Source organism: Hyaena hyaena, unplaced genomic scaffold (genome assembly GCF_003009895.1).
Source record: "Hyaena hyaena isolate Hyena2069 unplaced genomic scaffold, ASM300989v1 scaffold_353, whole genome shotgun sequence".
NCBI classification, from domain to species: Eukaryota; Metazoa; Chordata; class Mammalia; order Carnivora; family Hyaenidae; genus Hyaena; species Hyaena hyaena.
The window spans coordinates 635689-661811 of record NW_024080987.1 but is presented as its reverse complement, the minus strand read 5'-3'; the positions used below and the strand labels follow the sequence as shown (position 1 = coordinate 661811).

General features: G+C 37.4%; 1 protein-coding gene across 1 annotated transcript in view; it reads left to right on the top strand.

The window, feature by feature from the left end:
- The first annotated feature begins 18686 nt into the window (after positions 1–18686).
- The window catches only part of CPS1 (carbamoyl-phosphate synthase 1), a 136497-nt gene continuing 129060 nt past the window's right edge, over positions 18687–26123 (top strand). The window contains exon 1 of the mRNA XM_039249986.1: positions 18687–18738. The gene's annotated coding sequence lies outside the window, so the exon portion shown is untranslated. The remainder of the gene's footprint in view (positions 18739–26123) is intronic.

The window sequence follows — 26123 nt, the reverse complement described above, 5'->3', positions numbered from 1 at the left end:
TGGTGAGAAGTCTAAGTTAAGATTTTTAAAGGGAGTTATAGTGAAATAGAACTGGATATAAAGTCAGGTTTGGCATAGCCATAAGAACAGAATAACTCTCCTTGGAGTTAATTTTGTACTGACTCTTCTAGTTTCTTTGGACATAAAGAACCATGGCTTAATCATCATTCAGTCTCCTAAGGCTTAGCACTTAGTAGGTGCAAAAGAAGTCACTGTGATATTAACTGAATTAAAGTCAAGAGAGAAAAGAGTGAATTGCTAAGAATATTCACTTTCTTCTGCAACTAGTTTAAAATTTTGTCTTCAGTTTTAATGGCTCTGACACAATGAACCTATTGTAGAGGCCACCTCTTTCCATAACCAGAGAGTCCATTTGCACTATTTATTTTCTCCAGTCAGGTTTATAGACCAGGGAAAGATTTTTTTTCATTTGCCCTCTCTTGGTTGTTGGGTTTATTGCATTACAGATGCTTAAATCCTAAACATTAGCCTCTTGAGAGAAAACAGTGAGAGATATTTCAGCCTGAGTTTCCCTTGATTCTGGCAAAAAAAAAAAAAAAAGAAAAGAAAAGAAAGCAAGAAAAAAAAAAAGAAAAGAAAAGAAAAGAAAGGAAAAAAATAATCTGGAAAGATAGCATTCCAGAATAATTTTGCTTACTCTTCACTACTTGATCAATACTTCCACCAGCAGCAAGAGACAGAGTCTTCCTTTACATTGGAAGTAGGAGCTAGGTTAGACACCCTGATAATAAGTGACAGTATTGTGGAGATGGATGGGGATGGGTAAAGTATAGATTTTATTTGGTTTCATCTTAACTGCACTTATTCTATCTCCATTTTATTGCCCATTCATTGCTCCATGTCAGTTCAATTCTATTCTATTTCAACTTGAGATATACACTCAATATAAGGATGGACATTTTCACTCAAAAGCATTTTCAGATCTTGTCACCAGCTAAATCTCTTATGGATTTCAAGTTTCTTATAATGAATTTTAGTGATTTTAAGCTCTTAACTTTTAAAAAGCTTACAGACTGTAAACACTTTATTAAAAGTGTAATACTACAATATCTTGGTAAGTTTGTAAAGGTTACCATTTTATAATTACCTTCCTGATAGGAAAGTTGCTATTGAAGACAATTTAGTGACCAGCATAAGTCATGAGGTCACATATAAAAGTTGAGCAAAACTATTACCAAATTCCTCTACAAAATGGGTTGTTATATACTAATGAAATACAATTTTTGATGGATGGAGTTCCTGAACTCTTTAAGTGAATTAGAGTCTTCTGATCTGGAATAATGTTTGTTGAAAATGACAACAATTTACATTTCTAAATGTTGTTGATCTCCAATAATAAAATAAGCTGCATCCATTTTTCCTCTATCTTGAACTATAAGATAAAATTATTCACTATTCTCCATTAAATTCCCTTTCCTATGGTACAATAATAGCAAAAAACAATTGAGCATTGACTAGTACTCTGCCAACCATCTTACAAGAGACAGGTACTCAGTATGCTGATTATACAGAGGAGGAAACCAAAGCACATAAATGTTAATTTGCTCAAAAAAGTGATTGCATTAACATTTAAATTCAGATGGTTTAACTCTAGAACTTGCATTTTAGACTGCTTTCGACTCCTGTTTCAGAGACCATTGTGTTTGGTATACACATGCGAGACGTAAGGATAAACATCACAATTCCTGAAGCAAAGATGTTTTCTTCTGGCCTGTTGCGAGGGGCCTTCACTTCCGGGGCAGCCAATTTCTAGTAGTTATATCTCATTGACTGTTTTCCGCCCTATAAACCTAAATTTACAATAGTGCTACGAGGTAGGTATGAATATTCTCATTCTTCAGTTGAAGATACTGATGGAAAGGAAGATTACATAGCTTAACCTAAGGTGGTAGCTGTAAGTGCTAATAATAAAGTCAGCTAATAATAAATTCCAGAATCTTCCTGCTGCATCACAAATTCTGCCTCTCTAATTATTTTTTACCCCAACCTCTGTTTATACTCTAGTTCTGGTGGATATGTAGCTGACAACCATCTACTTCAGAAAGAACTAGAGTGCTCGTTAAAAATGCATCTAGCCAGTTTCAACTGTAGCAATTCAGATTTAGTGGGACTGGTATGTGGCCCAAGAATCTGCATTTTAACCATCATTCCTTGCCAGTGTTATACACAATAAGATTGGAGAATAATGGCCTTAGTATCAGGAAATGTTCATGAGGTAATGACTTTTTAATGTTTATTCTTATTTAAGTCTTATATATGTCTTTTGAAAAATAACTGGTAATATCGTCCCAAATACTCTCGCCATATCACAGCTTGAATAAAACTACAAGGCTTGAAAATTCTCCAGGACATGACTTAACATTGCTGGTTTCTGATATAGGAGAAATGATGACAAAAAGAGCAACTTGTATGCAAGTTGAAAGATCGTGGCCTTGGGGCTGAAAGCCCTGGGGAATTAATTTTAGTCATAACAGGCAAAGACAGGGGGAAAAAATATGAACTCTGCAGAACAGATAATTCTATGTTCAGTCTGTAATTTTAAACAGAATTCTGTGAGCTGTTAGCTCCTGTGGTTTCTATTTAGCATTGTGTAATGGTCTCTCAATTGTCCAGATTTACCAGTTATTTTAGGATTTCTATTTCTTTGGTACTTATCATTCCATGCTTACTGAAAAAGTGAACAATAAAAGTAATCAGTTGGGAACATTTTAATGAGGCGATCCAACCCAAAGCTTTGCATTCAAGTATTTGTTTAAATCTGAGGAAGTTATGCCTCCAAGCTCTGTTTTACTTGGCCTACTGAATGAGGAAAAAAAAAAAATTAGAGAATTTCACGTAACTTTGAGTGCAGGAAAAACGTTGTTTACGGGGAGGAGTTCATAGCAGAATCTGTTTTGAACAGACGGTTTGCTTAAATTGTTTACAACCTGCTATCAAGAAGGATTAGGGACCAATATTGTAAATTTGGCCTTGATATGAGGCGAAACTTTACCCATGCTGTGGGATGTTCCGAATGTTAAGATTTAAGCAAAAATAGATCGTCATAACCCTGTTTTTCAGTATTCTTTGCTGTACCTGGCTTTCTGGACTCCATTGTTCTTTTGAGATGGAGACCCTGAATATAATTTTCCCTATTTAATTCCTGGAAAAATGTATATCTTAATGTGTATTAAATTAGCAACTCAAGCTTCCTAAATCAGTGAAGAGAGCAATGATTTCTGATGGGTTCATGTACATGATGATCTCTTTCAAGGGTGCAGTATTTGGTAACTCTGACAATTCCACAGTTTTCTGGTAATCTGAGTTAGCTTGGGGGACACCTGTGTGGCTCAGTCGGTTAAGCATCCTACTTCAGCTCAGGATGTGATCTCGCAGTTTGTGGGTTTGAGCCCTGTATTGGGCTCTGTGCCAACAACGCAGGGCCTGAAGCCTGCTTTAGACTCTGTGTCTCCCTCTCTATCTGTCCCTCCCCCACTCACATGCTGTCTCTCTCTCTTTCTCAAAAATAAATAAACATTAAAAAATAAAAGTAAATAGGGGCGCCTGGGTGGCTTAGTCGGTTAAGCGTCCGACTTTCCGACTTTCGCTTAGGTCATGATCTCGGGGTTTGTGGGTTCGAGCCCCGCGTCGGGCTCTGTGCTGACTGCCAGCTCAGAGCCTGGAGCCTGTTTCAGTCTGTGACTCCATCTCTCTCTGACCCTCCCCTGCTCACGCTGTCTCTCTCTCCTAGAAATAAATAAAACATTAAAAAAAAAAAAGTAAATATAAAATTAGTTAGCTCTCTGATTAATACTACATTTATGTATCATAATTTTCATTTAGGGCCCCAGGAGTGAAAGTTTAACCATTTCATTAGCCTCTACTAGGTTGCAAAGAACTATGAGGCCTTTTAAGGAAAGTATAATTAATTTTAGAGAGTTATAAGGCAGCTCCAAACTTGAAAATAAGGCAACAAGGCCTGGAGTATTTCCAAACTTAAAGAGAAAAGGTTAATTAGTCTTTGACCTTAAACTCGTTTGGAAGGGGAATGTGTTACTTGGAAAGTATTAGATCAAAAATTGTTCTGCAGAATGGAAAAAGAAACTGATAAAATGCTAAATGAATGGGTTTCTACTTAGTGATCCCAAATTCTAAATCAGCAAGAATTTTCTTATTTCAAAATAGCCTGTGTAAAACTGAAGTCGCTGTAGGCTTTTCTGCCTTTCCACTGTTTCCTAGTAGGACTAGGCAGGTGCCGTGAAGTGCACAAACAGTAGGTAAGAGGTAAGAGTTATGTTTGGCTTTTGAAGTTCAAGTTTGCTGGGTCAAGAAAGCTACGTGCTTTAGATGATCACAAAGTGGTTTCTGTGCTGATGCTCAGAATTCTGAATTTTTCTGTTCAATGAAATTGCTTAATATTATGTCCTTAAGAGATGTAGATCGTCATATACTATTTAGTGTTATTGGGTGTGAATGAGTTATTTTGTAAATATTATTGTGCTATAAAAACGAAATTAAATTGCTTGTATTTAGTTTGAAGCTATTCAATTGAAACCTTGGTTTAGGAGATAGCTATTTCTAAAGAAACCAGCGAGTTTGATACTAATTAAAAGGTTCCTATCCAGGTGTCTTATACCTGATGAGGAACTCTACCAACCTGACACAGGCCTTAGCCACAGTCCAAAATAGGACAATTTTATGGTTTTGTTTTTATTTTGTTTTGATAAGGCACATGCAGTACTTAGCCTTGAAGATCACACTCTTTGACCATGGTTGAACAGGTCTCCTAGGTTACAAAGGTCTTCGAGAAAATGGTCCTGCCAGCCATCATTGTCCCTGCACTGCCTTAAATAGATGGTGGTCTCATGGTCTCAAAGAAGATCCTAAAGATGAAAAGGATTTTTTGGTTTTCTGAAGGCTTAAATTTAGGGTAGAGCTTTGGGCAAATAAAAACTGCTCACGGGTAGGTGTTTTGAGATTGCAAACATAGCGATACAACAATGATAAATACGTAGCTAACACTTCTATGTCACTTAGAGGCTAGATACTATTGTAAGCATTTTACCTACAAATCACTTACTTAATTCTCATTGTGACCTATGAGATAAGCAGTACCATTATTCCAATCATACAGATTAGAATTGAGGCACAGAGAAGTTAAGTAGGCAATTTTCTCAAGTTCACACATTTAGTAAGTGGTGGGTCAAGGACCTGAAGAAGGCAGTTAGGCTCCTGAGTCTGTGTTCTTAGTTACAACCTGTATGAAGAGTAAGATTCCCAAGACATAGCCTTACCAATGGAAGTTATGCATGTCTAGTTTTGTAGGGCCGAAAGCAATGGTATTGAGCTGTGTATCTCAATTTCCAAAACAATACAAATTCATCTATATTCTGTAAAGGAATCATTTGGAGTATTTCCTAGCTTTGCAGTTTAGGGGCTTCTTGGATGAGGCACCTGAGAGATAATGTACCAGACAGTGGTGTACCAAGGGGAATAAATCAAGTGATCATTAATAAAGACTGTAGGAACAAGTTCATTTCAGAGTAATCAAAAATGATCCTTTGTTCCTCCTTCTCTTCAAAGGAAAGCCGTTGGGGAACAGGGAAACCAACTGCAAAAATGCTCTGTGCCTGGTTTAATCAGACAGTGAACTGTTGAATCAAGCCAGTGTCCTTAGCTGCCCTTTGTTGAGTGCTCCTTGATTAGTCCAAGTGTAATGTGACTGATAGAGCCATGTTGGATGTCCTCGCCACATGTTCTGATGAGTTAGCACTCGGCTGCTATTGTCAGACAGCTGTGGGAAAATAAGCAATGTTTCAAAGGCACAAAGGCTGCCTGTGGAAGCACACATTGCTTAGGTGCACGGCCAGCCCTGTAGTGACTGATGGAGATGCTGCTCCCTTCTGGTGTTCTCCTTCACTTGTGCTGGGAAAGGGACGAAGGGCACCTTTGAAGAAGGAGGGATCATGCATAATCACTTCATTTTTCTTCTGCTGAATGCAAACTCATTACTGAAAGATAAATGACTGTCCTCTCTTGTAACAATTACCAAAAACCATTAATATATATTGCTGTAGGTCAGATTTGTATATTTCTGGGATTGTTCCTCTGTGGCAGTTATTGACTTCAGCACATAGCATCGATTACATGCTTTTGTTAACTTGAAAGTGTCTTAGAAGAAACAGGCAGTAAGTTTCCAAGAGGTCTCAGTGGATCTGCTTTACATAGAAATATATACTTGTTTAGACAGTGTAGTGGGTTTAAAATTTACAGTCATAACTCATGTGGACAGAATGGATTGTTTATTTGTCTTTTTTTAAGTTTATTTATTTATTTTGAGTGAAAGAGAGAAACAGCATGTAAGCAGGGGAGGGGCAGTGAGAGGGAGAGAGAGAATCCCAAGTAAGCTCTGCGCTGTCAGGGCAGAGCTTGGTGTGGGGCTTGAACTCATGAACCGTGAGATCATGACCTGAGCTGAAATCAAGAGTCAGACACTCAACCGATTGAGCCACCCAGGTGCCCCAGAATTGTTTATTTTTCTATTACTGAAATAGACTTAAACTTACTGAATAGACTTAATAGTAACTTAAACACTGTTGCTCTTGTCACCTCAACTTAGTTAAGTTACTTCTAATTTATTCAGTACAGTTCTGAGGTTATCTTTCTGGTCCCTTCTTCAATTATCTCTAGAAATGATCTAGTTGGACATGTTATAAGTCATCCTGGCATTCACAGAAGAGTGCCTTGCTTCTTGGGTCTTCCCTGGTCCTTGCTGCCTTCCACGGATGTATAGCAGGGCTCTTCTAGTGCTTGTGCCTATGTGCAGCATCTGGTGCTGATATACTTGGGCCTGGTGGAGTCCCTGGTCCAGAGGTCCAGACTTCACCTCATGCCCCAACTCTGGCTCTCTTCAGGCCACAGGCCCTCTGCACACTTCCCTGTTTTTCCTTAGAGGCTGCTCAAGAACTCATGACTGCTTTCCATGCAGAGAGTGGACTCTGGTTTTCTGAGAGGCTTCATTTGGCTCATCTGTCTAGAGCCTTCCCCAGCCATGATGGTGACCCTTCTGCCATGTTGCTTTGGTGTCAGAGTGAATGAGGAATTTTCTTAAGAGCTTACAGTGTTCCCTGGCCATGTTTTGAGAAACAAAGTATTTGTATCCCTGCCATGCGTGTTTTAATTGCTCCTCTATTCTGGAGGTTTAATCATAGTGGGGTGGACAGGTAGGTAGAGAGTGGGTCCAGTACCTACCCATATAAGCAGGTGACAATCTGCCCAACCCCTATAAGACTCTCACCTGGTTCATCACTTTCTTCCCTTCCTTACCCACCTCTTATTAAAGGCTCTGTCTACCTTTTAGTGTTGGGAAACCTCATGTTTTATCCCTGCTCAAGTTTTATACTTGAGCATTTATACTATACTATATAGCATTTATACTATAAATGCTACGCTGAGTCACTTAAGTTCTGGCTCATTGGAACCCACATCAGTTTTCTCACAATAATATCTGAAAGCCGCGCTTTCCAGATTCTGCTCCCAGCTACTGGAGAGCTTTGAATATCAAAGCTGAAGAAAGACGTTTTAGTTCTTTGTTATATTCATCCTCTCCTGGAAGTAAGGAATGCAGTTGTTTGATTCAGTGAGGAAGGTAGGGTATGTATCAACTAATATTTCAAAAATATCATCCCACATATAACATTTTCTCTTTTTTACTGCATGCACCTAAATTTAAAAAACAGTTCAGTTTCTCCTCCTTTTTTCCTTCTCCATTCTTTAATGACATTGAAACTTCCTCATTATTGGGTAAAGATGAATGCAACTACAGCTTAGCCCCCTTTCCCCCAAATCAGTTTGCTAGCCATCTGTGGACCGTCTAAAATGGCTGTGATAAGAAAGGTACTTTTACGATTTTTCATTTGTCAGATGAGGAAACAGATTTAGAGATTCAAACCCAGATCTGTAACTTCGTATTCAACATTTTAAAGGTGGACATTATACTGCCATTTCCAATTTGAGTCTATTTCAGAGTGGTCACACACATGTTAAGCTAAACCCATCCTGAACACATTACATGGAAACTAATATCCTACAAAAGGATCTTATGTGTATACAATTAAAAAATTATGTACATCTTTTTAAATTTGAAAGAAAATTAGCTCTCTAGTTTCTATTATTTTTTTATGTTTTACTTATTTCTGAGAGAGAGAGACAGCATGAACAGGGGAGGGTCAGATAGAGAGAGGGAGATATAGAATCTGAAGCAGGCTCCAGGGTCTGAGCTGGCTGTCAGCACAGAGCCTGACGTGGGGCTCAAACCCACAACTGTGAGATCATGACCTGAGCTGAAATCAGACACTTAACCAACTGAGCCACCCAGGCGCCCTGCTCTCTAGTTTCTAATAATCAATAATGTTTTTTCTGAATGGTTAAAAACAAATCCTTCTGACTAAATAGTGCTTTCTGATTCTTTAGATATAAACCCAGTGGACTGGCAATCCAAAATAAGCCAATAGGTCTTCAAAGATCACTGGAACTGTAAATACCACCTGTGGGTATCTGCCATCATAATACCTTTGCAGAGAAGAATTTAAATTGCCTGATGGATCTTTTATCCATTAAGAGGGAAATGAGAGTAAGGAAGAAAGAACATGAGAATGAATTATTGAATGGGAACTTTGAAAAATTTTTAGATTACTTCTAACACTAAAGTTAAATACTACAAGATAAATAAATGTGAACAGAAAAAAAGCCCATGTAAGTACTAACAGGCGATTTCACTGTTCCACCAAGTGAACCACCAAGTGATAGAAATATCAGCAGTTGAAAGTTAGTGATAAATTTACATCGTATTCATGGACACCAGAAACTTAGAAAGCTATAAAGTTCACCATTCCCTTCCTTAGTGATACCAGATGCATTTTAATAGGAATTTCTTAAACTCTTGTACTTTGAAATGCTGATAAGCTACAGAGGTGTATCACACATTGTCTAAAGATGAATTATCAGTTTTGGATTTCTATTTCCTCAAATCACCACCAGGCTCAGTTTCAGCACATTGCTAAGGGGATTAATTTTCAAAACAACTGAGTGGTCAGAAGAACTAGTGATAAGGAAAAGGGGAAAAAAAGCAATAGTAATTGACAAAATTCTATGTGAATATATGTATATTTCTTTTTCATTTACTGTGAATTCTGGAGGGAATAATTGCCTAATTCAGTCTGGCTGGGATAATAGGCATGGGATTAGTCAGGGCTTTGTGTACAGGATGGTGAGTCTGCTCTAGCATGGAACTGCCATGCTCCTGCGGTGGTGGGTCTGCCACACAGAAATAACACAACTAACACCTTCCAAAACAGCCCTCTGAAAAACCGAGTACTCCCATGCCCGAGTGTTCGCTCGGTATTACAGCAGCAATGTTCAGCTGCTCTAACTCTAGTCTTAATCAAATATGATACCCTAATTCCAACGTGGATGTCTTATACCACTGGTGTTTGGTAAGCTACCACATTTCCCTGAATAATGTGTCATTTTATATGAAAATGATAAGACAGCAGTAATTTATTCAACATCAGTGGTGATGTGATTCATCAGGTACTGTTGACAGGTGATGTGTTTGTGCTATATCTGGCCTTGCACAGAGGCTAACGCAGTCTGTTACCCTACAAAATGCACTACTTTTCTGCTTCCACACTACTCTCCAGTACTACTAATCTTTTCCAGGTGGGAAGACCAATACTGAAACCATGGCTTCTCTTCCTGTAGAATACAGGTGCTTTGATCCTCCTGGCCTTGGGGTGGACAATATAATTCATAATCTTTCCTATGGCAGCCATTTTTATTTGTTTGTGGCAATATTTGAAACAAGAATGGAGATTGTATAATTATATAATGAAATTATCTTTCAAATTAATAAGGCTCCATTTTCAGATTTCCTGTGTTGTCTCAATATGTTATTGAAGTTTTAAAGGCCACTATAAACTTTAGAGAGGTCTATGTTTCCTATTATAATACATCCTGTATCCTTGTTTCTTTCCATATTTATGCACGTATGTACATAATGATATGTATGTTGAAATGTTGAAATGGTCTACTTTTGTATATTACAGATTGTACAGTATAGCCTAGAGCTGAAGGTTCAGCTGGTTTTTGAAAAAAATCAAGAGAGCAAGCTTATAGTGGTTGAATGTATTCAGTATATATTAAAATGAAATATCCTTAGATGTTTAAATAATAATATGTATTATAATTTCAATAATTTACTTCGTGTTATTGTATTTTTCAATAGAAATGAACTTGTCTTGAGTAACTTTTTGTGTTAGTGTTCTTGAGAGAATGCCATTGATTCCTAGTTAATTACTATTGCATGATTAAAAATCAGTCCACTGATATCCAGTGGGGATGGTAGGATAAACAGTATGCAATTTATTAACTTTCAACATTATCTAATACTTCTTCTTGCATTTAAAAAATAATTTTCTAAGATATTAGCACATTACAGATAAAGTAGAAAAGTACAGAAAAATATTACTTATCATCATACTCTCAGACCACCATTTTTGTATCATTTATATTATCAATTTTTAGCAACATGAGTAGTGCATTGCTGTATTGTGAATATGAAAAATGAAAACATTACAGATAAGGCTAAAATCTTTGACAACATTCTTCCCTATGGAAAACCTCTTCCTGCTACTAGAGGAGAATATTATAACTAATTTGATCATAACCTCTCAAACCTCTTCCCATCAATTGTACATAAAATTGGATAGTGTTGGTTTGTATACATGTGTGTATTTATTAATGTTATACTATATGTATTATTCTAATACATATATTAGAATGTATGATTCTTAGAATCTAATATTGTAAGTCTCCTTTCTCATCCACCAGGGTGCCTTAGTGATCTTTCTTTTCTTTCTTTCTTTCTTTCTTTCTTTCTTTCTTTCTTTCTTTCTTTCTTTCTTTCTTTCTTTCTTTCCTTTCTTTCTTTCTTTCTTTCTTTCTTTCTTTCTTTCTTTCTTTCTTTCCTTCCTTCCTTCCTTCCTTCCTTCCTTCTTTTCTTCTTTCCTTCTTTCTTTCTTTCTTTCTTTCTTTCTTTCTTTCTTTCTTTCTTTCTTTCTTTCATGTTTATTTTTGACAGAGAGAGAGAGACAGAGACAGAGCATGAGTGGGGGAGGGGCAGAGAGAGGGAGACATAGAACTCAAAGCAGGCTGCAGGCTCTGAGCTGTCAGCACATAACCCGACACTGAACTCGAACTCATGCACTGCAAGATCATGACCTGAACCGAAGTTGGGCGCTTAATCAACTGAGCCACCCAGTTAGAGATATTTCTATCCAGGTTTCATCACTAATTTGTAGGGGAAGCTTGAGAAGACAACTTAACTTTGTGCCTCAGTTTTCTCATACGTAAAATGAGAATAACAAAGAACCTGCCTCACAGGATTTTTGGAGGATGAAATGGGTTAACACATGAGAAACATTTAGAACAAAGCCAGTGCACGGAGTAGATGCCATGCCAGTGTTTGCTCTTACCCTTTGTGTGTAGAGACCTACTTTCATCTTTTAATAGTCTGCAAAATATTCCACAGAATTGGTATACTGTGCTTTGTTCAGTCGTATCTCCACTGATTATTTTGAAGCAAGACTTGGAATTATTCACATAAGGCTCAGATATGCAAAAAAAAAAAAAAAGTAGCCTAATTTTCTTTTATTTATAACTAATGTGATCTATTTTACCTGATAAAAATTAAACTTTAGGGGTGCCCGGGTGGCTCAGTCAGTTGAGTGTTAGATTCTTGATTTTGGCTCAGATTGTGATCCAAGGGTCATGGGATCAAGTCCTGTCTTGGTGTCTGTGCTGAGCGTAGACCCTTGTTGAGGAATTCTCTCTCTCTCTCTCTCTCTCTCTGTCTCCCCCCTGCCCCTCTCCCCTGCTCTTGCGTTCTCTATAAAACAAAACAATAAACTTTAGTCTGAGTTGGTAGACATTACCTTGAGCCCAATGCTGGAATGTAAATACTCTTTTTAATTTTTGAGAGAGAAGGTGGGGCAGGGCAGAGAGAGATAGGGACAGAGGATCCAAACCGGGTTCCTCACTGACAGCAGAAAGCCTGATGTGGGGCTTGAACTCACAAACTATGAGATCATGAACAGGGACAAAGTTGGATGCTTAACCAGCTGAGCCACCCAGATGGCCCCCAAATACCACTTTTAGGTAGCTCTGTCCTTGCTTGGTTGACCTATGTAGATGCTCAGTTTTTCCAAGTTCTGCCTGTTTACCCTAGTCCTCTTCAAGGTGGACTCTGGTTGTTTGGCTTAAATGATTTGATGATAGAGAAAGGAAGGGTGCCTGGATCAATGTGTCTTCTGGATCCTTGTTGATATCTGCAGCAGGGCCGAGTTGGGTCTATTCTCTGTGTTGGTCCCTGCTGTGAGTTTATGTTTGACCTGCTCCTTGGGGTAATACTGGCTTTAGCTATTTGTCCTTTGTTTAAAATTATCTGCTTGCAGCGATCTTCTCATCTCAACCCTTGGCCTCGTAATTCCTCAGGTACTTTAAAACCTCTGTGCTGCCGCAGTGAGGATGGTCCTGGCTGATTCTACATTTCCAGCTTCCAGGCCTGGAGTATCAAGAGCTCTTCCTCATGTCCGGGCATCTGTTGGCTTCCCCCTGTCATTTGTGCTCCATGACTGCACTTCCTGAAGAGTGGTCCTGGATGAGGGCCCAGGGGTGGCACTGAGATTAAGGGATCCGGATCTGACTTCCTGGTTTCCTGTGCACGTCCACATTCTTCTCAGCACCCTTCAACCTAGTGATAGGCTGCGTGCTTCTCTGTGCCATTCCCTCTCTCCACATCAATGCCCAGTATTTATAATGGGAAGGGTTGGTCCATTGGTAATATGAAAGAGCACTAAGGAATCTGAGTCCTCTAGGCTAGGTCTGATAAGTTAATAGGGTTTAAAGGATTTAAAATACATCTTAATTGTTAGGGCTGTTGTCTTACTGCAAAGTACCATTGGAATGCCAGAAGATAAATATTAACTTTCTCTTTCTCTTTGTATTCCTGCTGCAATAATCCTAAACTACCCAAAAGCAAATGGAGTGTGTGTGTGGTGAAGGTCAGTAAAGAGAATTTCAAAAGGGAAAGGAATGTTAACACATTTAAATATTATTGCCGCTGCTTCGCTTCTGCCGCAATGAATATCTTTATCTATTATTTTGCACATGTTTTAGTATTTCTTTAAGTTACACAGTGAGAAATGTTAATTGCCATGGATATGACCACTTTACCATTACCATATAGTGACAAATTGTGCTGTAAGTGACGAGCCAGTTCATACTCACCTTATGAGTGATCCATAGAATCCTTTACTCATCAGTGCCAGACACTTTACAGAACTTGCTCCACTTAAATTCTCTCGACAATCCTCCATAGCAGGTTTTCTTATGCCCACTTTATCTATGAAGAAACTGAGACTCCAAGAGTTAAAGCAACTTGCTCAAGGCCACACAGATAGTGGCTTATTTGCAAATCTTTCCAAGCAAGGCCTAAGAATCCTACTGTTTTATCTCTTCATTCCAGAAATTTGTCTCTACTTTGGGTTAACCTAGCTAACGTCGACTGCCATTGTTTTCCTCATGTCCCAGTGACTAGTCTAGGATAAAACAGAATATGAAATCACAAATAATAGACAAATTGTACTATTTACTTAGGTCAGTTTAAATACCTATTTACTAGTCAAGGGCAAATAGTTGACCTTGTATCTTTTTGACTCAGAGTCATTAGTACACAGGAAAAGAAGAACAAAACTCAGTTGGATGAAGGGCTGGATCTGCAAGGAGCTTTAGCGCTAGGAATTGCGAGGCCTGAGGCATAGCCCCAAGACTAATCATCAGGGGTGCAGTATCCAGAGGGACACATGCCTTCAGCGACTGCATCATCTACTATTACAAGCATCTGTATTGAGATTGACAGAGCAAATTCGTCAGGTTAGAAAAAAGAACTCTTTCAGCTGAGTCGTGATATTTAAAAATCTCTCCTTTTGAGTTCCTTGCCTGGCCAATCAAACTGTCCTCACAGAACAAATTGTTGGATAATGAAACACATATACTGTAGCTGGTGAGTACTGTCCTATTTACAGCAACCGCTTCAGCCCGAGGCACATCTCTGGCTGCTCTACTTCTATCTATAAGTTAAAGCGATGGCCTCGGCGAGCAGTACACTGTGTACAGCAGCTGCAACTCGTTATCGGCTTTGTCCAGAATAACAAACAGAACAAACACGTTTTGCAAGGGCTTTTCCCCCCTCTTATGTAGAGAAGGGGAATGAAGCAATCAGTGAAATGCTGATTGATCAGTTGTGCTGACTTAGAGAAGTCCAAGGCCACATTAGGACTATTACCCCCTGCGAAACAGAACAACAAAAAAAAGTTCTTAGAACTTTATTTAAACCAGTATTTCTGAGATGTGAAGTTATAGGTTTCTTCAAAGGGAAAAAATGGGAAAATATTTGTCTTTTACTTAATACAATTTACTCATTCAGATTGCTTTCCTATGTAACAATGGTTAATTATTTTTGTGAAGAGAATTCGTGTTTCTTGGCAACTGTTTGTTGACCAGAGTACTACTAGGTTTCATGAACCAAATGGTATGATGTTAACCAATTTTAGCAAACCATTCCTCTTCTTTGATTCAATGTTGACTTCAGCGACAAACCCCTTAGGCACATTTAGACCTCTACCAGAAATTGCACCACCTCCAAAATTCAAACATGCCTCTGCCCCTGGCCCCTTTCTTATTCTTTGACTTCATATACTCAAGTATTCTCACTGTTAACTGTTTCTTGAGCATCCTTTCTAATCTAGCTTTAGAGTCCACCATTATAATTCTTTCTCTGGAGATATCCTTAACTTCCACACTCCTGTTTCTTTCTAACTGGCCTAGAAAACCTCAAGCTTTTAGTGAACGATCCTCCATCTTTATGCCACACCCTTGTGTTTGAACATGGCTGGAGAAAACCACATACATGGACACCCTGGTATCACTATAAATTCGTGATCAAATGGGAATCTAATACTTCTGGCTCTCCGTATGGTTCTCTAATGAAAGCATGAACTTAATCTTCATCGGAGTTACTTTAAACTTTCCCATCTTCAGTTGAAAACTATATACCTTCTTCATTAAAAAGTACAAATGGGCCGTGCTCTCATCATCATACTACTAAATCAATAAATCTCCAGCAAGAAAGGGGATATTTTAAACATCTACTCCCAACTACTCTTCTAATACAAGGATGGAAACATCACCCCTCTTATACTCAACCAATCCTTCTCCATGTTCTCTATTTTTCATCCTGACTCGCTTTCTCAAAATCTTCACTTTTGGATACACTCTTTCTCTCATGCAACTGTATTCCTTCCTTTCATCAGATATGCCCTGTTCTTCTTCCATCTGAAAAGCCAACCAATCAATTGACCAAGCAACCAAGCAACCAACAAACAAAATACCCAACAAATAAAGCCCTTCCTTGCTCCACATTCTCAACCAGCTTCTGTTATTTTACTTAACTGTGTTCTTTTCTCAAATTATCTACACTTTTTTGCATTCCATTCATTTTTTTATCTACTTGGATTTGACTTTTCCCTCCGCCACTTTAATAAAATTAAATTTATAGTCAAGCAAATTCTAGCTTTGGCTTGATCCACATGGGGAGGGCTTTGGAGCACAAACCACATGGCAAAGTTGTCTGTTCTTGAGGGAAAGAAGTTGGGCTTTTTATGACCCTAAAATGGAGAAGGCAACACTGATCATCAAAATCCCCCAGGGTAAGTCTCTGAAAAAGGTGTCAAGTATGACTGATTGGCAGTCAACCCTCACAGTGGCTGGGAGATGAGCATGTTGGCCTGGTAAAGGGGATCTGGGAAAGACACCCAAACAGGTCTCCCACAGTTAGCTTCTTACATGGACTCACCTCACATGGAATGCATTCTTTACATAGTCATCAATTTTTATAACTTAAAATACTTGCCCTTTCCATGTGCTTTAGACTGAGTGTTTATGACCCTCCCCCCAGTTCGTATGTTGAAACCCTAATCTCTAATGTGATGGTGTTTGAAAAGAGAACCCTTAGGAGGTAATTAGGTTATGAGCATAGAGCTCTTATGATAGGATTAGTGACCTTATATGAAATGGCATGCAAGAGATTGTTTTTTTCTCTCTCTAAATATGAGGAGAATGGGAAGAAGGCTCTTACTAGAGCCCAACAATTCTGGCACCCTGATCTTGGAATTACCAGCCTTCAGAACTGTGAGAAATAAATGTTTGTTGTTTAAGTCACCTGGTGTGTAGTATTTATTTTGGAGACTGATGCCATGTTAAAATCCGTCACTGGCTTCCTACTGTACTGTGAATATTAAGTATAAACCTCAACAGGTCCTATCAAGGCCTGTAGGATCTGGATTCTGACAATCTCTCAGATTTCACCTGGTCACATTCACTCCCTGTTCACAATCCTTTTGTCCCACCAAGCAGTTCCTGAAAAACACTGTCAATTCCCAACTCAAAGCCTTCACGCATGGCATCCCATCTGGCTGGAATGCTTTTTCTCCCACATTACCCATTTAATAGACATGTATCATTTGCATCTCAGCTTAAATATCACTTCCTTAGAGAGACTGTCCCTAACCATCCAATCTAAATTTTGTTACCCACTATTATTTTCTGGCTGAATACTCTGCTTTTTTTTTTTTTTTTTTTTTCTGCAGAGTTGTAATTATACATTGTAATATAATTTGTAACCATATATTGTGTGATTGATTACTAAGCTGTCTTAATACATTGAAAGCTCCAATTTATTCATATTTGTTCAGCGCCTCCTATGAAGTATGAGATTTGAGACCATGTAGTTCATTTCACCATTACTTAACAGAGTATCTGGTATATAGTAGTAGATAGTCAACTTGCTGAATGAATGAATAAATAAATGGATACATGATGGTGGCACCTGGGTAGCTCAGTCTGTTAAGCATCCAACTTCAGCTCAGGTCATGATCTCACAGTTCTCGAGTTTGAGCCCCATGTCGGGTTCTGTGCTGACAGCTCAGAGTCGAGCCTGCTTTGAATTCTGTATTTCCCTCTCTCTCTCTCCCCCACCTCAGCTTGTGCTCTGTCTCTCAAAAATGAATAAATGTTAAAAAAATGGATACATTATGAATAGATTCGACATACAAAACCAGGGAATCGGGAAACACTCCTTTTCCCTCCAGTTATTCCTTAACAATTCTACGAAGGCTATCAACATAAGGGCATTTGGTGTTTAATCAAATTGGTGTCCTTTGGTGCTGTCTTCTGAGAGCATAGAACTTGATATATATTCTCTCATTAACTCTTACACACCCCTGTCATTTACATGGCATCAACTTAGCCAGTTTTTAGAGACATTGGGATATAGAAAGGTTAATTGATAGGCTAATGATAGAATGGGTTGCTGACAGATCTAGGGAAAGAATTGTCCTTTACCTCTAGCTTAGCATGTTACACACTTGCTAGTAGTTATGGAAGATATGTTGGGGATAAATCCACATCAGTAAGTTTGTAAAACTGGGAACTTCATTCTGAAATATATTACTGCAAATATTCCTCCTCTGCACATAGAATGTTTGCTCTTTTTTTTTCCACGATCATTAATCTTTCTCAATTTCCTTATGAGAAAATGATGCAGACAAATATATGTTAAATAACATAGCTGCTGTGATAGGATGAATTCATGTCAAAGCTCTGTTCTGGGATTTCTAGTTGACTTTCATAAACACAGCTATATTTTTCATCCTCATTGGAAGAGCAGTTTATATGTTTAGTATTAAAAATTCCAGTTCTGTTGATTGCTAAGCCTTGAAACACATCAAATGAAGATTACTCAGGATGCTTTGAATCCTTCTAGGGAAACATTTTGTATAACATTTTACTTAACTCTTTATATATCATTCCATATGTAAATATTACATGTATGAATGATTTTAAATATTTAGAATATTTCTATAGCCGTAAATTATTTTCATTTGGCTTCGATGAACATTTCCTTTATGCTAGTTCAAGTGTGTCGATGGCCCTTGAAGTAAAAAGTTACATAATACTTGATGTATAACTGCAAATAAAATTTGGAGCATATTTCTGCTGGTTAATCCAACGTGTATGTGGGAATTTGAAGTGTACTACATTAAGTATGTAAAAGAACAGTAGTCATGTTGCATCTTGAAATTTGTCAAGATATTTAGGACATGTCTTTACTGAGGAAATATGTTAATTTGGAGAACTTTTTACTTTAAGCGTCAAGCACTTTTTTTTCATCTCCATACTATTTTTAAGTCAGGTGATCTGGTAAGGCTTCTAATTCTATTGGTATTAGAATATGACCTGTCACTTGGACTTTGGAGCTATGTCTTGTCCTCAGGGAAGATAAGGAAAAGTGTCTTATCTTAGGTCTGGAAGAAACACCGGAGTCCAGTATCAAGATAGTGGAGTAGTTATTTGCCCAGACAATAGTGCAGGGTTTTCAAGCCTGAAGAGAAAGATTAATCTCTTTAAAAAAGGACTTTGCTAACTCGGGCCTGGACATGGCAATCCTGTTTCCAGCCATCCTGTGTATAAGCTTTCATAGTCAAAATTTGTTTGCTTCGATTTTAATTTTCATCTTTTCTTAGCTGCTCGTATTCAAGATTTGGAAAAGAAGGAACAGTGGTGAGCTGTGTAACTCATTGGATTGTGATGTAGAGTTCTTGAGAAGTTTTATTATTCCTGACTTTTTAAATTTTTGTAACTTTAATATAACTTTGGTCTGAGACTTTACTTTTATCTCTGAGATTTAGTAATTGTATTTTGGTATTCCTGTTGGGTGTGAGGGTGGTTATAGATTTATAATTTCATGAGTATTTGAGGCTTTATTTATACTAAAGCTTGCTGTTTTTTGTATTATGCCTTATGTGTTTATAGCATTCAATATTAATCTAAATTCACTTAAAATGCATTTTATCATGAATTTCAACTTTCGTGTGTTTTCAGAAGGCATTTGTGTTTCTAAAGAAATTAATGTGAGATTTCATGGTTGATACCTTGTTTTTGTAGTCGCACAGGCAGTGGATAGTTACAATTTCACTTTAGTTAATTTGTTCAGTGTTTAGCCAGAATTGGCTGGTGAAAAGGTGTGATTCTTTTTATTCCCTTGAGAGGTTGGATCTGAAGTGTCTCCTAAGGGTACGGGTCAACTCCTCTGGGATATGAAAGATGACATGAGAGCTTTCTACTTTGTAAAGTTTGTTAACAGGTGATCACATTTCATCTTGGGAGGGCTGCTGGAGAGGAATATTAATTTGGCCTGTTATACTTGGGTCTTGTGGGTCTTGAGTTTCTTGGCCTTTAGTTCTTTTTGTTATTTATTTTTTGATCTTGAGAGTAGAAAATGTATGCCATGTCTTTTTTATTTTACTTTTAAAAATTTATTATTTTTTTTTAATTTAAATTCAGGTTAGTTCACATACAATGTTGTCATGGCTTCAGGAATAGAATCCAGTGACTTGTCTCTTACATGTGACACCCAGTGATCATCCCAAGTGTCCTCCTTAATGCCCATCACCCAGTTAGTGCATACCCACCACTCCAGCTACCCTCAGTTTGTTCTCTGTATTTAAGAGTCTCTTACAGTTTGCCTGCCTCTGTGTTTTTATCTTATTTTTCCTTCTCTTCTCCTATGTCATGTCTCTTAAACAATAAACCTGAAACCATAAACTCTTGAAAAGACTTTTCAAGAGTGAGCTTTTAGACGTCAAGTCTTATTTCTACTCCAGGGTTTAGTACCATGCTTGGCACATAAAGGGTTTTCAGTAAGTGGTGAGAAAACAAATTAGAGAGAATTAATTATCACATAGGTCTTATGTGACCTATGAGAGGTCACTGTTGATACTATTTCCAACTTGTTGATAGAAAACTAAGACAGTGAAGAAACTGATTTAGGATCTCACAACATGGATAAGGCATAAAGAACCTAAAACTATGGATAGGTATATATATTGTCTTTTTAGCTTTGTATTATAGTCAATAAGCAGTGTGGAGCTATTTCAGTGTATGAAATAAGAGTATGTGAAGCAGTTTAACTGTATGATACAGATAAGATAAACACGAAGTTCATAAAGGAAGCATAATTTCGCATGGCTTTGAAGCGTTAACAGGATATGGACAAATTGAGAAAATTAATCTATCAGATCATTGCCCTCAAATTTCTTCATCAGGTAAATACTGCATCATCTTATGTTGGCTAAAGGATTCACAATCCATTTTACTGCTTTATTCCTCCTGCTTTATCAGCTCCATTTTATAAAGAGGAAACTTTAGGAGGCAGAAGCTATGTGGCCTTTGACACTGCTGGCAGTGTGTCAAGCCACTGTGAGAGCCGTTCACATATTTTAAATGTATTGTTTTGTAATTAGACAGTCCTCCCTTGACTTCTCTCTTTTCTTGTTCCCTGTACTCCTTTTGTCATGTTTGAAATGTTTTCTCTGGTGAAATTTGTGTGGCAGGGCGAGGAACCAAAGAGGAACAAGTAGCAGAGATGGGGAGTACCAAGACACCTTGGATTCTAGCCAGTGGCTGTAGCTGAAGGGTGGGAAAAAACATCACAGCAGAACTTGGAGCCTCCCGTGGAGTGGCTCTAGTCTCTGCCAGGAGTCCGGTTTGACCTTCAGTGTTAATTTTTTTTCCTTTGTTTCGTACTTGCATATATGCCTTGATTTCTTATACTATCATCGTGAAATAGCTGGATGTCCTACCTTCAGTGTTCAAGTGAGCCATCTTGGCTTGTTACCACACCTGCCCCACATCATCATGTGTGCCTAGACGCTGAGCCAAAGACTCTACTTATAAACTCTAAGAACTGAAATCAATGGTTAACAAAATGATGGTGCTCAATGGACGTATGTGCCAATGTTTGTCAATTAATGTTATAGACAACTTTTATTTAAATGCCAGCATTGTTTTTAAAAAGAATGTTTTCTTTAAAAGACTGATTTTCATTGAGATCAAGCTGCAATGACAATTGGCAAAAAAATGCAGAGAATTCAGGACTTTAATTTTGGATTATTAAAAAAGTTTATTTTCAGATTTGAGTACTGTTTTCTCAGTTCACTGTGATATTTCAATGTGTTTTTAAGCATTATTGAGGCAAAAACTTGGATACCTTCACGGTAAAGAAGTGTCCTATTTTTCTTACCCTCTGCATTAAAAATGAAAGGAAATGGGAGTTACATACCATAGCAGTTCTTTTCTCTAGTGTTACAGAATGCTCATCTGATCATATAGGCGCTCTGGTCTCCAAGTGAATGGGGAAATTAAACTACACTCCTGAAAGACCTTTAGCTGAAGGTTTCAGTAAACTTCTAGCGGGTTTTAAGTCTTTGAAACTTATATGAATATAAATATAAGAAAAAAAGAATCCTTGGTTTATGTTGGGAATAGCAATATTTTATAACCAGCATATGTCCCCAAGGACCTTGTATCTATCTTTGTTTTGTTAAAGTAGGGAAATATTAATTAATTAATCGAGTACTAATCAATTCTGTTAATTAATGGTAGAAAAATAGATATTTACACAAGTAACTTTTGAGTTCAGGTCTTTAATAATTTAAGGAATATGGTTACCATGTTTAGTACAAATATTATTCTGACCTGATAACTGTCTCTTTTCCCAAGTTACGTACTGGTGTACCATCCCGAGTAACTAACATATACTTTTTCCAATACATGACCTTATTTTTTTAATTTAATCTTTTTAAAATATATCTAATCACTCTTTTTGTAGGATTTTTATTATTGCTACTTGGCCTCAATTTCTAATCCCAGTCACTTAACTTTTAAAAATAAACTTTTGGAACTTTCTCCCAGTTCTCAACTTTCAAATGCTCAACCTTTGCTTTTTTAGTCCATAGAGTTTTCAAGAATGTTCTCTTGAAATAATGAGTTTCCTAACCTGAGTTCAGTTAGCAACATTACTTATTTTCCTCTTCCTATCTGCTGAGGCCTTGATGAGGTCAAGTAAAAGTTAAAAATAAGTGACATCCAAGAAACAATACCAGGATAAAACATTTAATTCCTCAAGACCCCAGAGAGTGTCGGGAGTTGAAATCCAAGTAGGCAGTTTTGTCCATAGACTTCAAGGATCAGGATGTTGGCTTCTTTTTCTTTATTCTCCTCTTCTTCCTTCCATTTTCCAACTCCTTCTTGTTTTTCTTTCCTCCGTTCCAGAGCATTACTTTTCACCAAAAAAAATTTACCCTCAATAAAATAAAAAAGGCAACCTATCTTTCAATGACTCAACTCAGAAATCTCCCAATCTGGAGGAAGAAATAACTGTATGGTCCATTCATGAGAATTTGCAATAATGTTTTAGGAAGATGGAACTTTATTGTTTATGACAGTAGTTCAGGAGGTAGAATACATCTTCCTGGACCAAGTTCCTCTGCAAATAGGAGGCCAGGGAAGAAATCAGTTTTAATATAACAAATGTACTATAAAAGGGGGTGGACTATGAATGTGCGTGGGTGACCTGTTTTTAGTCAAAAAAGAAAAAATGTCTTCTACGTCATTCCAACGTAATCTACGGTCCTTTACTTCATGAAGTCGGTAACTTCAAGACATGTTGCACAACTTGCTTCTCTGTGATTCTCAAAAATGTTTAATTTAAAGAGGGTCCGATACTCACCTAGCGCATGACCTGGATTACCATGGATAACCCCTCCTCATGGCCACAGTTGCTCTTTAGAGCCTTGCAAAATCATTTGTATTTACCCTTGACAAACGTTAAGAAAACAAGACCATCAGAGCTGTGTGTTCTGTTCAGCACATTAGAAGATGATTTCGATGCCATGATAATTATTGTGCAAAAAGGGCTGCTGCTGAATTAAATTTTTTAACTTAGAAATATTTCACTCTTTAGAATAGCAGTTGCCTGATGATTTGGTCATTTTATTTTATAAAATTTATGCTGCAGCCATGTTTAGGCCAAATTTTAAGAAATGTTAGGCCCACATTAAGTTTGATATAACTTATGTAGTTTGTTTCACAAATTGTGCCATCATTTATGAAATCATTTGTATTTAAAATGTAGTAATTGTTCAAAATATATGTTTCTACAGCAATTTCTACTAAAGGCTTTAGCTCTAGTATTAAATAACTCAAAAATCATGAGATGGCTTTGGCATATTTAGATATTTATTTCTTATATCCTTAAAACAAAGGAGTTGAAAAGATGATTTTAGAGATCCCTTTCAGCTATATGTAACCATCTGTCTACTTACTTTTTTATATTCTGTTTGTCTGATGAGAATTTAGGCAATACAATTTCAAAAATTTTAAAAATGTTTCAGTTTCCCATGAAGCACCTTTCAGCATAAAAGATTACTGTTTCCTGATATATAGTATCTGATACATGGAAAGTATTCAGTAAATACTTCCTGAATTCACTATTCTTTTAGCAATTCCAGACTTCTTTTTTTTTATAAGCCATCATGAAAATTCAAGGGCCTTAAATTATCCAGGTTCTGGAATAAGTAACTTCGAGCAATAGGATGTAAGATAGAAAAATGTAAAATATCTTTTGCTATTTTATGTAAGTCCAGCTTAATCAGTTAGCCAGCTAGAAGTGTGGCTCCCTGGACAATTGGTTCTACCAGGTCGATTACTGGAACAAAAATGCACAGTCTAACTTCCATGTTACCTTCTTCATTTTTAAAATTATTTAAAACATTTTTAAGTTTATTTATTTATTTTTGAGAGAGAGAGAGAGAGAGGCAAAACCTAGAATCTGAAGCAGGCTCCAGGCTCTCAGCTGTCCGTGCAGAGCCTGATGCAGGGCCTGAACTCACAAACCATGAGATCATGACCTGAGTCAAAGTCAGATGCTTAGCCAACTGAGCCACCCAGGTGCCCCTCTTGTTATTTTCATTTTAAACATAGTAATAAATCAGAGAAGTTGTGGATAGCTTTTTCTTATTATTCGATTTTTACTGAAGTTACATTTACTCATTTCCAGGTAATGCCATAGTATTTCTGAGCATTGGTACCTCTTCAATCATATATTTTTCCTATGAAATTGGATTCTAATGTGCCTACCCATTCTAAGTCATTTCATATTGTTGCCTCTGTTTTTCCTAGATGTAAATGACATGCTGGCGAGAGGAGGGACATTGGCTAACAGCTAAGTTCTGATCTTGGTTTTGCAGCTTATTAGCTGTGTGATCTTGGGCAAGCTGCTTAACTTTCTGTGACTCACTCACCAACTTTGTCTGTGAAATAAGGTTAATGTTAGCTATGTTCAGTACATAGATTGCTTGTAAGATTAGCAAATAATGCCAAGTACCTAGCTCAGCACTTAGTAGGTGATCCACAAATGGCAAGTCCTTCCTCATTCCAATGTAATGGACTTTCAGGCAGGGTCATATTTATCATCATTGGAACCATTAAAATGGATTTAGTTAAATACATATTTACACTTACTGTCATAATATCAAGTAGTGTATATACCTTCTACATAGATATAGGTATATACTAATATATTGTAGTTATCAATTCCAATGCTTTAACTTCTGTTGTAGGAGTTTTCTTATTTATTACCCAATAATTGCTTTTTTTTTTTGGACTCTCAAGAAGGTTGGAAATTTTGATTAGGAATCCTACATGACACGCTTTTAAATTTAATAGTCATCTTACTGTCAAAATTCCATTTTTAGTGTTTTAACTTATTTAATATTTAACTTTGCAGTGAACTTTGACTTTCTTTTCTTAAATTTCACTCTAAATTCTGTTATGCATGGCTTTAAGAATAACAGCTTACTGTAACTAACTTTGGGCAGGCCACTCTGCTTTTTGACTGCTACATATGCTTTTTGGCCTATTTCCATGTCATATATAATATATAATCACTCCTCCATTGTTTGTATTTGCAGTTTGTTTTTCTCCCTCTTTTTGGACTGATTTATACTTGTCCTCACTTTGCTTGCACTTTACTCTGTTTGTGTTTGACTATGTCTTCAATTTGCCAAGGTCACTGTGGATTCTGAATCTACTTTCTAAGGCATTGTCCACTCTGTTCTCATCCTATGAATATATCAAAAGCTTGGTCTGTTCACTGGCTAATTCACTATGTCTTCTTACATTTATGCACATTCTCCAGCAGACATGTAGGGACCTAATCCTGGTCTAGAACATGTGCTCAATGCTCTCGAATGGAAGTAGATTGCATCTAATATTTCTAGTTAGTCTAGGAGTTATGTTTCTTTTCTTAAAGGTAGAAATTAGTATGACAAGGTTTAGTCTATATAAACTCATGCTACTCCCATGGATTAACCTGTTTTTTTTAAGGTGTTCTCCGGGGGGGGGGGGGGGTGGGTCTCATACATAACACCTTTTTTATTATACTAGGATATAAATCCCATGTGCCTTGGATTTTAAGTGTGTGACACCATTTTTATTAATTTTTTATGTTTTATTTATTTCTGAGAGAGAGAGAGACAGTGTGAGCAAGGGAGGGTCAGAGAGAGAGGGAGACATAGAATCTGAAGCAGGCTCCAGGCTGAGCTGTCATCACAGAGCTGGACGCAGGGCTTTAACCCACCAACCGTGAGACCATGTCCTGAGCCGAAGTGGGACACTGAACTGACTGAGCCACCCAGGCGCCTCAATGACAAAGACTCTCTTTCAGCTATATTTGGCACTTCCTTTGTGTCACTTCAACCTTTATGTTATCAAAAGTTAGATTGATAAGGACCTTCATGAAAACTCGTTCCTCACTTTGTATCCCTTTAAAGGCCAATTGGATCTTAATGAATGTGTCTCACTTGATTGGATTTCCTCAGACACCTGATTTTTTAAAGACTCCGTCATCTAAATACATAATATTTGTCTATTGTCATTACTGATAAGTCTCTATGGCCAAACTTTATTTTATCTACCAACTTGTTCTCATTACTGTGATGGGAGAAAGTGTACGCCTTCTATGCAGGAACAAATCTGTATCACTTTCCTTGAAAGAAAGTGTCTTTTAAGAAAGTGTCCATATCGGGGCCCCTGGGTGGCTTAGT